Source organism: Erythrolamprus reginae, chromosome 2 (assembly GCF_031021105.1).
Source record: "Erythrolamprus reginae isolate rEryReg1 chromosome 2, rEryReg1.hap1, whole genome shotgun sequence".
In the NCBI taxonomy this organism is placed as follows: domain Eukaryota; kingdom Metazoa; phylum Chordata; class Lepidosauria; order Squamata; family Dipsadidae; genus Erythrolamprus; species Erythrolamprus reginae.
The window spans coordinates 93577261-93592976 of NC_091951.1; the positions used below are offsets into that span (position 1 = coordinate 93577261).

At 38.8% G+C, this 15716-nt stretch overlaps 1 long non-coding RNA gene across 3 annotated transcripts in view; it reads left to right on the forward strand.

Moving 5' to 3' along the window:
• The first annotated feature begins 2589 nt into the window (after positions 1–2589).
• Positions 2590–15716, forward strand: part of LOC139160630 (uncharacterized) — a 57816-nt gene continuing 44689 nt past the window's right edge. Inside the window, exons 1-3 of one of the 3 annotated variants that reach the window (XR_011557980.1) lie at positions 2590–2915; positions 4196–4412; positions 6704–6873. This is a non-coding gene — a long non-coding RNA (uncharacterized lncRNA). Of the gene's footprint in view, positions 4413–6703; positions 6874–8528; positions 8852–15716 lie in introns of those variants that run through there. The other 2 variants (XR_011557979.1, XR_011557978.1) reach the window with 2 other exon arrangements.

The following is a 15716-nucleotide window of genomic DNA, read 5'->3' on the forward strand; positions in this document are numbered from 1 at the left end:
GATGAATATATTATAAGATAATTTTCCCCTGAGAGCCCAATCTAGGCTACAAATGCATTATGGGTAATGTAGCAGTTGTACTTTTTTCCCCATTGGTTTACCAATGACATGACATTTACTGGTGTATAGGACTGTGCTGTTAGCTGAAATTACCATTTTTATGCAAAAGTTTTCAATTTCAATTTCAATCCTTAGCATTTGTAGGCTGAAGGAAATCTATTGCCACTCCATATTTTAAAAAATTCCAACTTAGAACCTTACAAATGTGTTAAGACTGTGTATCCAAGAATTCTTATCTATTAACCATGTTAATTTAGAATTTTAATGGCAACTATACTTCCCTTACAAACTGGAGGCGGCTACATAGAACATACCAACCATAGATTGGATGCCTTATTTAGTACATGTTATCCTCATTTAATAACCACAACTGGGACCACCAGTCCACTAATATTACGTAGAGTAAGTGAGTAATGAAATGTCTACAAGCAAGCATCCAAATTCAGAGAGCACCAAGGCAGCCCACATACTATTTCCCCTTCCCTTTTCTTCAGAAAACAAACAGCCCTGTAAGGAAGTTTTGGATGCAGAAGTGATTTCAAAATATCCAGGGTGTTTTTATAGATGAAGGTAGATTTGAACTCGAGTTAGGATCTTAAACCAAGCAACAATATTATACTTCAGGTTAAGAACTGCTGTAGGCTTGGGTGAGGTAGGCATGTGAATGACTACTTTCTCCTTCTGCCATTTAAAAATTTAATTAATTTAATTTAATTAATTATATTTCTATTCCGCCCAATTCCCTAGGGACTCAGGGATTCAAAATCCTTTGTTTTATTCCATTATTCCTCAACTTATGACCACAAAAAGTGAAACATTTAAGTGAGCTTTCTCTCATTTTACGACCTTCCTTACCACATTGGTTAAGTGAATCACTGTGGTTGTTGTACAATGACGCAATTGTTAAGTGAATCCGGCTTCCCTACAATAGGTGATCACATGTTACCGGGATACTGCAGCCGTCATAAATATGAACCAGGTTGCCCAGCGTCTGGGATGCTGCAAAGGGTCATAAGTGTGAAAAAGAAAAACCATAAGCCACTTTTTTCAGTGCCTTTGTAACTTTGAACTGCAACTAAACGAATGGCTCTAAGATGTGAAATAGAAGCAAATGTGTTGAATAAGTGAAATAAATTAGAAACAATGAAATACAGTGGAGGAAGTGAATGCATTTTCATATATATGTGTACAAGCTGATACAGGATGTGAGCATGTAGTCTAATGGTTAAGATCTGCCTTACAAGGCAGAGGCCCCAGGTTCAAATCCCAGTAAGGGTGTGGATACCTGATGAAAGCAAATAAGCCTGAAATAGATCTATAGTAGTCTCCCTTCCTTTTCATTATCAACAAAATATGTTATACACACACACACACACACACACACACTGCTCAAAAAAATAAAGGGAACACTCAAATAACACATCCTACATCTGAATGAATAAAATATTCTCATTGAATATTTCATTTGCATAATTATTCCATTTGCACAACAGCATGTGAAATTGACTGTCAATCAGTGTTGCTTCTTATATATAATACATATGTGATACATATATATATATGGCCCTGGGTTGGGCCGAGAGGCAAATAAGGAGCTGTGATGTTCCTTCAATACACCAGGGTGATTCGACACAAAAATATGTAACCCTTCCCTGGTGCAGAGCTGAAGGGATTGGATACTGTAGCCTAGAGGATAATTCTCTGCCTTACAAGGCAAAAGGTTGCTGGTTCAAGTCCCAGTGGGTATGGCTAGCTGATAAGGCCAAAATAAGGCCGAAATAGATATATCCTAGTCCCCCTTAATTTTCAAATTCAGCAAAAAAAACCATGTAACATATATATACATATATATACACTGTTCAAAAATATAAAGGAAACACTTAAACAACACAATATAACTCCAAGTAAATCAAACTTCTGTGGAATCAAGCTGTGCACTTAGGAAGCAACACTGATGACAACCAACTTCACATGCTGTTTTTCACATTCAGCTTTGTACAGAATGAAGTATTCAATGAGAATATTTCATTCATTCAGATCTAGGATGTGTTACTGGAGTGTTCTCTTTATTTTTTTGAGCAGTACATACATAAATGTTTGTGTAAGCCTAGGACTACCTGTATTTAGCCTATTTTAAATGATGTGAGGGGGCGGGGGCTAGAGATACTATGCACAAAACAACATAAATCTCGTTACTGGCGCGGCCTTTTCGTTGAACTCTGAGGGGAGGGGGACGTACTGCATTTGCCGTGCGGGCTCGAGAACATTAATGCCGCTCTTGGCTGAGCAGAGCTCGCCACCCGAGTTCACCTCGACTTGAGCTTGACAGCCGAGCGGCGTCATCCATTAACCTGACAGATATCCCATTTCCAAGTCCCGTGGCAGTTAACTCCTCCCCCGCCTCCTCGCCGGTTTCCCACAGTTTCCCAGCGGAATGAATCATCGGCCGGGCCCGACAACCAAAGCTCGCCTCTCCTCCCAAGCTCCCTGCCCCCCCTCGCGCTATTGGCGTCCTCGTCTTCAGACGCTTCTAAGGTCACGGCGGGAGCGCGCTTGCCTCTCGCATTCCACAGAAGGAGCCAGAGGATTCCCAGAAGTGCCGCTCCAAGCCCAAGCAGCCACGCTTCCAAGAACTGGAACCGACAGCTGCTGACTCCACAGCCCTTTTCCTAGAAAAGCAGGGCCTGTAATTGCCTCCGGGGAGGGCGGGCAAGGAGAAAGAGGGAGAAAGAGGAAAAATCCCCGTCTTGAGCAAATGAGAGTTCACGGGCGGGGCTTCTTAATTAGAGAAAGAGGAGGAAGGACTTAAAAAGAAAAAAAAAACCAGGCAGAATTGCCTCTGCGGTATATACACTGTATGTGTTTCTTCCTTTTGCACTTAATTCAGACCCAAGTAAAACATTATTTCTTCCCTTTTTCCTATTTAGGTCTGGATTCCTCAGAAGCCTGAGCAAGTTCAATTTTGAAAGATATCCCACTCTTTCATAATTTTTTAAAAAACAAATGGAGAGGACTTTTCAGGAAGGAGAACTGTTGTTCTCAATTCAGTATATGGTGATGCAACTAAGTATTTTTAGAGCTTGGATTTAACAGTATTATGGTCCTATGCTTGAATATTTGCATATACTGTACAGCTCCAAGTGTGGAGGAGAGGATCATTGTATTTTTAAAACCTCTCGTCAATGAATCTGATATTTTCATCTTCTGAACATGAACAGTTTCTCAAAACATACTTGAACTGTATTGTTCTAAGTCAATAAAGTAGAATTTGTCTTGGCACTGAAGGAAAAGCTCATAATATGTATTAAGAGATCTTTTTCTCTGTTCTGCTTCTAAACATGTTTTCTGGGAAAAGTAAAATAAAGTTCGGTGAAACATATTAATTGGCTTCAAATCAAAAGGATTTTAGACATCATTCCAACGTAGATTCTTACTTCATGTTTGTTAGTAATGCAAATTAGACAGGCTGGGACAGTGGTGAACAATATCTGGGTATTTCTCCTTGGTGCTTGGTAGACTTTCTTCCCAATTTGGCTTTAGGTTTTTGGGTTTTTTTAAGAACTGGGTTCATTCAAGGTTCCATATACCTGTAAACCATGGATCAGCATGTTAGCTGAACACAGCCTAGATATTAAGAATTTGGGTGTCTAAGTAGTTTTAGGGTGAGTAGACCAGGAAGGTTTGGGGATCATTTCATTGAGGGAAGCCAAGCATTAAAAATAATTCAACTTCTTTTCTCCATTTTGTTTATCTGAAAATATCAGTAAGTTGAAATGTAATTGGTGAAATAAAGAATCAGGGACTGTACTGTAACGCCATCTTATTCCCTATGTTTTGAAGTACTATACTGGGGATTGATGATATACATCAGCATAGAACAGCAAGAAGCAATATTGTAGGCTGCTTTACTCAAATGAAATTGTTAATTAGGAGGCAGTGGGGGTGAAAATGAGGCGAGACATCATTTGTATAAGTTATGGTTCTCTTGTAAAAAGTTCGCCTGAAATAAACAGATAATACATAAAACCCTCCCAGTTCAGCTATGTTGTATTGCTATTGCTGATGCTTGTCCTGGAAACTTACAATTTATTGGATTACTATTCTGCTAGCTTCCCTTTTTATTTTTTTCTTACAGAGTAATAAAGGTATCCCTGTTGGCCCCTAAGAAAAATTTGTATTAATAATAGATGAAAGATTTTTACATTTTGAAGACAAATTATGGTAGTCTGCGTTCTCTCTCAAGATTCAAGATAGATGTCCCAAAGGTGCTTTTTCAGGAGGCAATTGGAGTTTGTTTTTCTTTCGAAGATGCATTTCACTTCTCATCCAAGAAGCTACTTCAGCTCTGACAGGTTAGTGGGGAATGAAGGATTTATATTCCTTGCAGACAGTTGGTCATTTGTCCTCAGGGTCACCTGAGTAGTGCTCCTGCTTCTTATAGTCTGGATTTATCCTCTGGAAATTCATTCCTACTCCCACACCATTCAAAGGGTGTTCATCCCAAATTGTATAGCTAAAAGTCTGTGAGAGATTCTCTGTAATCCAGGTCATTGTTATCCCAAAGGTGCTTTTTCAGCTTCTTGGATGAGAAACCAAATGTCTTCAAAAGGAAAAACAAAGTCTTAGTTGCCTCCTGAAAAGGTACCTTTGGGGCAAGATGACAGGAATGAGTGAGAATCTGTACAGATATTCAAGCTAGATGAAAATCCCATGCCTGAAATACAGTACAGTATTAGATACTTCTGGCAATTCACTTTTAAGTTCACTCTTTATTATGCATATTTGCTTTGCCAGCACAAAAGTAGCACTGACTGACCTATCAAATAAACAGAAATATTTTTCTGAAGTTTGAACTTATTTTTCAGTATAGCAATCAGTTTTTCAATTCAGATCCCCCCCTCTTTTGCCCCAGTATGCCCTTGAACCTATTAGCCTGAGTTATGATGGGTTTCTAAAAATTCTGTAATAATGTTAGCAAAAGTGTCTCTTAGAAGAAACAAATTCTGGAATGGTATTTTACCATGCTGCCAAATTCAGCTAAAAGCCTGTGGGCAAATTTTAAGGTCAAAATGCCCCAGAACATATTACATAATGGTCATTTTAAGGAAAAAGAAAAACACACAAAAAATACGTGTGATACAGTAAATTGGATGAAATGAGTAACTTTTGTGAAGTCTATTGAGAGTGTTGGAAATGTAGATAACAATTCATTGAAAACAATTTCAAAATCCAAAGTATAATTTTTTACTTTAAATTTTTTTCTGAACTTTGTGGGATTTTTAAAAAGGTACGGTATTTAAAAGGGTATCTGAATTTGATTTTTAGAATGTATTATTCTGCATTTTAGAATATACTAGTATAAACATAAATCTTTAAATAAAGAAATGTTGATGCACTGCTGTTCACAATTGTTCTGCGGGCTGAAAAAATACAGCCATTTTATTTATTTATTTATAAATGTATAAGACTGATGTAGAACATAGTTCCCTCTAAGCTGAGCAGTGAGCAATCGCTCACTTAAAAATCATCATCAACTCAGAGTTTTCCAAACCTGCCCAGAAGCCGAGAGGGAAAGAGTGAGAGGGAAGGAGAGAGAGAGGAAGAGAGGAAGAGAGAGAAACAGATAGAAAAAAGAGAGGAAGGAAAAGAGAAAGAAAAGGAATGGGAGTAAGGAAGAGAGAAAGAAAATCAAAATCTAGTTTGAAACTAGCTCAACTATTTAAGTGGCATTTTGATATTGATAGAGTTGCCCTATTATGAAGCTCACTGTTATAGACACACAGTACAGTATTTTATTTTGAAATTCTCTGAGGCAAAACAGGGTGGGTTTTTTATTTATTTGTTTGTTTGTTTATTTGTTTATTTATTTAATATTTCTGTGCCGCCCAGTCCCGAAGGGACTGCCGCTCAGACACTATACTTTTCCGCCCACCCCCCCAAAAAATTAGTGGGAACACTGATGTAGAAGGTAAAGAAGATTACTTTCATGGGATTATTCAGAAACTATTACTTGGACAAAAGGCAATAGAAGTTTTTTTTAAAAGCCCAGAACAATGCAATAATATTTAGAAGTGGGTTAGGCAAATCCCTCCCTAAATCACTGGAGTGTAAGTAGAAAGAAATACAGAACAATCAGACTTGTCAAATTTTGTTACTATAGCTCATTGCAATTGGAATAGTTTTAACGTTTGCATAGATTTGATTTTATGGTCTGATTTATCTTTTGGGGGTGATAGCTGCCCAATTCTGGGAGGTGTATCTTTAAAAAAGTAATAAAATACAAATTTAAATTAGAAAAGACATAGCCTGCAGCTACTTATTGAATAACCAAAGAGAACAATTAAAAACATCCATATGATAATAATCATATAATATGAAATTAGAATAAAAAATGAGCAAAAAATGAAAATGTGGTAGCCAAGGATAACTGCCAACATAATCAATATCTCACAGGCTCATCTCATCTCTCGACATCCATGCCACTATGCCAGTGTTCTAAAATCTTTTAAAATGTGGCTCATAACTCAAGTTCTTTTTCTTATTGTATTCACTTGATGACCTCAAAACTGAACAGTCAAGAATTGATAATATATTTCTCATAGCTATTTCATGCATCACTGTGACAAATTATATCTTTTTCCAGAAATGCAGTATGAGATTGTTTTAATAATGGCTCTGAACTGGCTAAGGAATCGGTGAACCAAAGTTTTAAGACATTTGGAAGGCATAAAATCAGAGTAATCTACTTGGGATATTCATATACTATCTGCAGATGTCTGCTGAATGTGGAAAATTAATTACATTTTCAGTCAGGTAGGTTGACTGGTTACATATTTTTAATGTTTTTCTCTTTTTTCTTTTCTCCCTTTCCATGAAATGTTAAAAATGCTAACAATTAAATATTGAAAATATAATGAAAAACAATGTTAGTTAGTCAAACCATATATTAAGACGTACTTCACAAGAATAACACAGAATTCACAATAGATATACAGTATAAAAATCAACATGACAAACTTAAACAGTAGCAGTACTGTAAAAGCAGCAATAAAAATCATAGCAGCATGAATACAATGTTAAAAGATTGGAAGAAAAAATATAATTGCTTGGCATAAAAAAGACAACAAAAACAGTTCCAAATAAGCTTCAGGGGCAGGCCTACATATGGCAGTAATCAAAATAGGAAGTTGTGAGAGCATGGACAGGAATCCTGAGGAGAGAATATTTTTTAAAACCCCCCATCTTATTTATTAGATTTAAAATCACCACCCTGCAAATGGGGGAAGATTGATAAAAAAAAAAGGTAGTAATGTGATTATGGAATGCCATAGAGCAGTTTCCCAACCTTGGCAACTTGAAGATATCTGGACTTCAACTCCCAGAATTCAATTCTGGGAATTGAAGTCCAAATATCTTCAAGTTGCCAAGGTTGGGAAACACTGCCTTAGAGGAACTGGATTACCTAGTTCCTTCTTGTACTGGGATTCCAATCCAATCACTAGATGGATGATCCAGCTCACTCCAATGGATGACCTTTGTGATGACCCACTTGAGGGGAGGGGATGTGTTGCTTCTGGCCTTAGTTCCCTCAGCAGCATTCACTACTGACCATGGTCTCCTTCAGAATTTCTGTGGAATGCGGCTGGAGTTGTCATGGAAACCTTGATCCAGTGCCTAGAGACTGTTAAATTAGAAATGAGAAAAAGCAATCTCAATCTGAATCCTCTCAAATTGCTGTTTATTTAAAAGGGCTCTGGCTATAATTATAGAGGGGGTGGGACTATATAGGAAAATGTTCTTAAGTGCTTGGGGTAAGCTTTAACCTTAAACTGTCTACTGTCGACCTCACCCCATTCCTAAGAGGTCTGTAAGGGGCCTGCATAACCGCACCAATGTGCCTGCATTTCCTTTTCTTAATGTTCCCTTTTATTCATAACCATCTCATGTATTGATAATCATGTTTATACATTTCATGCATCCACAATCATGTTTATAGTTTTATTTATAATCTTATATATGCCTGACAAATAAATAAATTAAAATGTTTCACAGGCAAGTGAAAGCTAAGCCCAGGAAGGCCTTTGCTTAATTTCAGCTGGTTGTGCCAGTTACAGCTCAACTAGGAGCATGAGGCCCTGGCAATAGAGTCCCATGCTTGTATCAGAACACAGCTGAACTATTCTCCGGCATTTTACAGTGGACTGCCTTTGAAGACCATTTTGAAGCAGAAATTGGCTCGCTGGCAAACAAGAATAGCCATGTAGCTCCTGGTTGCTAATAGGTTTTCAAGTGCAATTCAAAGTGTTGAATTATAAAGCCCAACATGCATTGACTCTTAGGCTTCAGAAGTACTTCAGGACTGACTTCTTTAGCTCTCTGGTGTGCAATCCCCAGTAAAAATTGTTAATAGTCTCCCATTATGCCAAGAATAGAGAGAAATTGGACTAACAGACATTGTTTTTCTATAGCACTCCATCAATTATGAAACAGCTTCTCTCTTGAGAAGACCACTCTAATGGATTCTGAATACTGGTAAAAATGAAGCTTTCCCAGAGAGCATTTGGAGAACGATGAATGTGCACAATTTGTATTGCTGTAATGTATTATTATGATGATGATTATATTTTGGTCTTAGTTTTAATATGTTTTTGTTGTTGTAAACTGATGGAAGTGTGCACAAATCACAACATGGTACATAAAAGGCAGAAATAAATAAAACATACATAATGTACATATAAAACAAAATCATGTTTACTTGTTAAAGCAAAGCAAAACAAAAGAGGGCAAATATTCAGCAGCAGGAAAGGCAAAGAAAAGTGGAGCAGTAATTTGCAGCGGAGGCGGAATAACGCGGACAAAGAGCTGGATTTAAACTGGGTCATTTTTATTAATTAATTAAAATTAATTTAATTCAACCTAACATGGACCCACAGAGGTCAACTGAAAACATTTGGGGCGGAAATGACGTAGTAAAAACTTCCTGGGCAACTCGGGGCGTAGCTCCATGCTGATCCAGGTGAAGGGGACCACGCCGTGACCTGGATCCCAGCCATGCAAGGCATGTGGGAGGTCTCGCCATCCAATCCCTGAAAGGCAATTGAAATGGGCGAGACCCAGAGGCAACCCCAATTTCTCAGGCCGGTTAAAAAGCCACCATGAGCCCTTTGAGAGAAATCTGCCAATCATCCCCAAGGATGCCCAACGGAGAATACGCAGTTGCTAACACCTCCCAATTTCCGCCCCTAACCTGCCAACCCAATAACCAAAGGTAAGCCAATTAGAACTAATGAATGAACGAAACATCCCCTAACCATCCATCCCGCACGGCAGTGTGGAATAGGCGAAAAAACAGTCGCAGGAAAATGCTGAGACTGCCAAAAATTCCTATTCGGTCCCCTAAGGGCGACCCGTCTAGCACACTGAAAGGTAGGGAGGGCAGGCGGGTGTTCGCCTGCTCGTCTGGGGCAAAAAGAAAGCCCCGAGCCTGCGCAGCCCCTATAAAGGGCTAGCAGGCCCTGCCTCGACAACGTCATCGGTCGGCGCCGATGACAGGCATGGCCAGGATCTCGCGAAATTTCACGAGATCCCGGCCATTCAAGATGGCGGCCACACCAGGGGCCGCGTTTCCCTGGCCCCGCTGCAAATCCGGGCCGGCGGTAAGTCATCGGTAGGGCATTCTCTGAAATCATCTTGCCATGAAACCATTTCAGTGATGTATGCAATTTTATTATGGGTCCAAGGGGAAGAAATGGTCATCTTATATTATATAATGTATTATATAATATATATTAAGAAAGTATACAGTGGTACCTCTACTTAAGAATGCCTCTACTTAAGAACTTTTCTTGATAAGAACTGGGTGTTCAAGATTTTTTTGCCTCTTCTTAAGAACCATTTTCTACTTAAGAACCATTTTCTACTTAAGAATCCAAGCCTGGAAAAATTTCCCAGGAAATTTGAGAGCGGCACAAAGGCCTGGCCAGTTTCCTGCTATTCCCCCTTTAATCCCGGCCATCGTGGGCTTTTCTGGGCTGCCAGAGGAGCCTTTCGGTGTCGCTTAAGGCATTTTCCTTTCTCTGGGCGCTTGGAGAGGGAATAAACCTCTGCCAGCGCCCAGAGAAAAGAAACACTCCCTTCGCTCTGGGCAGCTTTTATTTCTTGCCTAATGGGTTTGCATGCATTATTTGCTTTTACATTGATTCCTATAGGAAAAATCGCTTCTACTTACAAACTTTTCTACTTAAGAACCTGGTCATGGAACGAATTAAGTTCTTAAATAGAGGTACCACTATATTAATAAAGCAGCCATCTTTATTGGGATCCCAGCCTTCTCTGTGGAAAATGATTAGCTGTCCTGCTGTTTTCTTCCTTCCGATCTTAAAAAAGTAAATATCCATGCTAGGCTAGCCTAAGTAAAGTCAGAGCCACCCCATCCCCAGATCTTCAGGGGAACTAAATAAAACCAAACAAATCAGAGAGGCACTGCCTCAATGGCTACTCTTCACAAAGCTGTTCTGTGTGGTACTCCCGGTGCTGACAGAAGTATCACATTCAGAACATTATTCTGGAAGAAAGGTTAACACTATGTTAGTCATCTTTCCATGTCTTCTAGACAGCAAAAGGTCTGTGTAACCTAATATTAGACAGAACCTGGCTTAGGTTAAAATCAAGTCCTAACCCATAGTTGATTGGGTTTGCTCTATGCAGGGCATAGCACCCCTCCACTCATCCCCACATTCAGCATTTCTTATTTTTTTAAAAAAAAAATTAGCTTATAGTATAACATAGAAAACTACCAAAACAAATAGTAGGGAAAATAGGGGAGCGAAAAGGAAAGCCCAAAAAAGAAAGGAAAAATAAAGTAAAGGTATTCATGTCTGACAAATTAATATAGTAACATCAAACCTCCACATTTTACAATAGTATATACATAGTTTATACTATGTATACTATTTAAGAATTTAATTCCTTCTGTTTGACATTTCTATATCAACAAACCTATTTATTCATTCACAATGTCTTATAAATTAGTTTATCATGTTTGATTCTCTTTCCCTCTTTGCTGAACTTTACTTATTATGCTCTGTATCTGTTGAATTTCTACTCTTGCTTTTTCCATCAAATCAGTTTACAGTGATAAAAGCATCACAAAATTCAAAGTAAACATTGATGCAAAACTAAAATTAAGTGCTGGAATAATTTAAAGACAATATTTATTATTTATTTATTTATTAAATTTGTATACCATCCAAAGGACTCAAGGCGGCACTCATATTGGAATAAGATTTGTATGTAGATTTTGATATGGCATTTGGAAGCATTAAACTAGCATTATAAAAGACTATGGAGACCCCTCCCCCACAATGTTTCGGGATAGATGTCCTGACAGCAGCTGTCTGCAAAGGCTGTACAAGAATATGACCTCCAAGAAGTTTCTGCCATCAGCTTGCTGCAAAACAGGGCGTCCATGCCCTCCTCCCTTTTACTTGTGCTTCAAAGCTTCCAAGAAATTAGACAAGGTGAGAGCCAAGCCACTCCTTGAGCAACTGTCCAATAAAGCAGAAAAGAGCATGATTCTAAGTATGGTAGCATCAGATTCTCTGCAAAGAAACAGCTGCATGATGATACTTAAGGCTCTAACTTCTTGTGTGGTGGGGACAAATACACAAGGTAAGAGCTTTTTAAAAGCCAATAATTGTGGGAGAAAATGGAATGATCCAATTAGGTTGGCTCAGAAGATTTACTGGGCTGAAAAGAAAACAGGGACCTAAGCGATGTAGCTAATTTAACCTAGTTTTTAAAAGTTTGCAGAAACCACAGTACAATCTACTTTAAGTTATGCATAAGTGAAATATTCTGAAGAACACCTGCAGGTTACCTTCAGTTGAAAAAAAATATTTCAAGTTATGTTCTGAGACACAAAAATATATCTCTTTATGTCTTATGATAGTGGAAATTCAACTTAAATGCATATCATAGGTTGGAAGATATACTGAAAATCCAAGGGTCTGAAAACTGGTAACAAATAGTGTTACTAAATTATTAGAAGAAGAGCAGTTTCTTTCCAAAGATGTATTGCTTGAATGTGTGGAATGAAAAAGTACATAGGTTTTCACAAATAGGATTTAGAGGACCCCCTGTCTAATCACATTCAGACAACGTACAGAATCATATAATGGCACTAGAAGTAGAAGACAAATTAGGAAACTAGTTGAATTAGTAAAGGACAAGATCTGTTAAGTACTTTTCAAATTGTGTGAATTTGGCCTTTTCTGCAGATATCTACTGTATATCAGATTATTCATTTACCTGCCTGCCTGCCTGCCTGCCTGCCTGCCTGCCTGCCTGCCTGCCTGCCTGCCTGCCTGCCTGCCTGCCTATCTATCTATCTATCTATCTATCTGATTTCTATGCTGCCCCTCTCCAAGGACTCGGGGCGGCTCACAACATATAAAATATACAATACATATGTTATGTCGGGCTCTCTGGTAGAATCCTCCCAAAAATTGACAGGTACAAATTTCAGACACACACACATTTGAAAATTCAAAAGAATGTTCTTTATAATGAAAATTCATTTAAACCAAGCCCTCTTTTGGTATAGCAAAGAGCACTCGTCTCCAACCAAACTGGTAATTTGTACAAGTCCCTTATCAGTTCTGTGATACTTAGCTTGCAGCTGTGAGGCAATTCACAGTCCTTCTTCTTTCACAAAGTGAGACACTTTGCTCTGGTTTAGTTTCAAAGCGGGGAAAAATCAGCACACAAAAAGTCAAAGTCAGTAAAGCAGTCACAAAACACAACGATCAGATAATCCTCCACAATGGCCAAACCCACAGGCTGCTATTTATAGCAGCCTCACTAATTACCACGGCCCCACCCAACCACAGGTGGCCTCATTTTCTTTGATAATAATCTCTCAGTTGTTGTTGCCTATGCATGGCTCTCCGCATGCGTGGCTGTATCATTAACTCTTGTTCTGAATCCAAGGAGGAGCTAGATAATTGATCTCCTTCTGAGCTGTCTGCCCCATTCTCCTCCTCCCTATCACTCATGTCTTCTTGGTCAGAGGAGCCTTCATCAGCAGATTCCACCGGGGGCAAAACAGGCCTGCAGCATGTGGATGTCTCCCCCACATCCACAGTCCTTGGGGCAGGAGCTGGGCTAGAGCTAACCACAACAACATAATATAATCCAATTAACTTTGGGATAATGTGGAAAACAAATGGAACATTAAAGTGCATTGGCAAATTGGGGAAAAAAATGCTGACTTAAAATGGTCTTCATATGAGAATTCTCAAATAAGTAAAATGGCTGACCTGTCAAAATATATAATTTTTCATCAGATCTTCCTCTGTACTAGAGACCTGGAGGCTATTCTTGAAAAGGAGCTCAAGGAAAAAAATATGTAAATGATAGAATGTTTTATCTATATTTTATCTGTATTCTGGATAGGTTTGTGAGAAGAATTATTAAATATAAATGTATTCAGTATATGAAGTATTCAATTAGAACAAACGTGGTTAAGAAAAATAATAGCTTCAGAATTTCCTGAATTCAGAGGTAGCCCAGTAGTCATAATTTAGTTGGGCTTTCAAAATCTCTCACCAAAGTCCATGATTTTTTATTCATGAGTAAGAGGAGATGATTTTTAATCACACAGCATCCTAAGCAAAACACAATCAAACTTTGACCATAGTGTGTGAATCCAAATGCACCCATCAAAGCTACCCATCAAGAGAAAGGTGTTGGACAATATTTCACATCCTTCCCGCTTGTGGTTTCTGAAAGCAGATATGCAGAGCCATACTATCTATATACACATCCTAAAATAACATTCTGTTTTTATCATTAAAGAAACATTAAGACAAAGAAATCTTTTGTTGGGAATGTTGAAGCTCCGATGCCAAGTAAACAGTGTTACTTGCTAATTGAGTTTCAGAGAATTTGGGACCTTTTAATGTGGCCTTGCCAGTTCTGAGAATTAATTAATGAGATGACAGGAAAGGAGATAACTGCATATTGGATGGCAATATATTTGTTGAAATTGCTACTTAGCTACTCTCTTATCTGTTGATTGCTTAACCATGCTGGTGGGAGGGTTCGTGGGATTGAAAGATTGTGGCACAGTGATAAAATTGCATGGTTACATTTCCTAGAATATGACTGCCTCAACATCTCTGCATTTTATCAAATTTTAATGAAAGGATAAGCACTAGGCTATCAAAATATCTCCAAACAAGTATTTCTCCATCAGAGTTGGAACTTTAAATCAGAAGAGTACATTCAGAAATGTACTTAGAAAACAAACAAGGAGGCGGCTCATTTAATATTAAGCTTTATTGCAGGCCTATCAAACTAGTGGCCTGTGGGATAGACACATCATATGCAGGCCATGTCCACCCTGGCTCCGCAAAGGCAAAAATAATGTCACAATATCTCATGACCAGTATAGGGTTCCTACACTAGCACTACCGGTGTTCTCCCAGAGACCAAGTGTCGGCGCAAGATTTGGCTCCTGTGCATGCACCAGAAATGAAATCTCTTGCGTGAAGACATCCGCACAAGAGAGATTTCATCAATTTTTGGCAATTTCTTTGCTTCTGCGCATGCGCGGAAGCAAAAAAAATCCACCAAAAAGTGGCAAAATCTCATGTGTGCACATGTCCTCGCATGAGATTTCACTTCTGGTGCATACGCAGAAGCCAAATCTCACGTGGGCGTGCACATGCACGCATCGGGGATTCGGAAATGCGTGTCCATCACCATTTCTGCTGCATAAATCACAGCGGCCAGTTAGGTCCCACAGAGTTGGCCTTCTCCAGGTCCCGTCGACCAGATAATGTCGTCTGGCGGGGCCTAGGGGAAGAGCCTTCTCTGTGTCGGCCCCAGCCCTCTGGAATCAGCTCCCTCCAGAGATTCTCACTGCCCCCACCCTCCTCTCCTTTCGCAAGAGTCTTAAGACTCATTTATGTCACCAGACATAGGACAATTAGATCAACCCCCCCCCCCCCCCGACTACCAAATGTGATGTGTGGTTGTGACTGAGTTGGTTGACTGTTTTTAATATAGTGGGATCTTAGCCTATAGTTTTAATTAATTAGATCTGTGTACACGTTTTATATTGTACCTTGTGAGCCACCCCGAGTCTTCGGAGAAGGGCGGCATACAAGTCTAATAAATAATAATAATAATAATAATTTCAACTACCACACTATAGTGTGGCCCATACTGGGTGCAACCCAACTACTGGTCATGATATGTCACGTGAGGCAATCGAGTTTGACACCCATGATTTATTGGAATAACAAAATACAGGAACAATCTAGATAAATATGTTTAGGGTATTTACATTGTATATCTCAAGAAAATGCACTCACTTCCTCCACCCTATTTCACTGGTTCTCATTTATTTAACTTATTTAAATTCGTTTATAGGTAGTCCTCATCTTAAAACAATTCATTTAGTGACCGTTCAAAGATACAATAGCACTGAAAAAAATGGCTTATGATCCTTTTTCACAATTACAACTGTTGTAGTATCCCCATGGTCACATGATCAAAATACAGATGGTTGGCAACTGGTTCGTACTTATGACGGTTGCAATCATGGCGATAGATCCTGTTTTGCGACCTTCTGGCAAGCGAAGTCAATG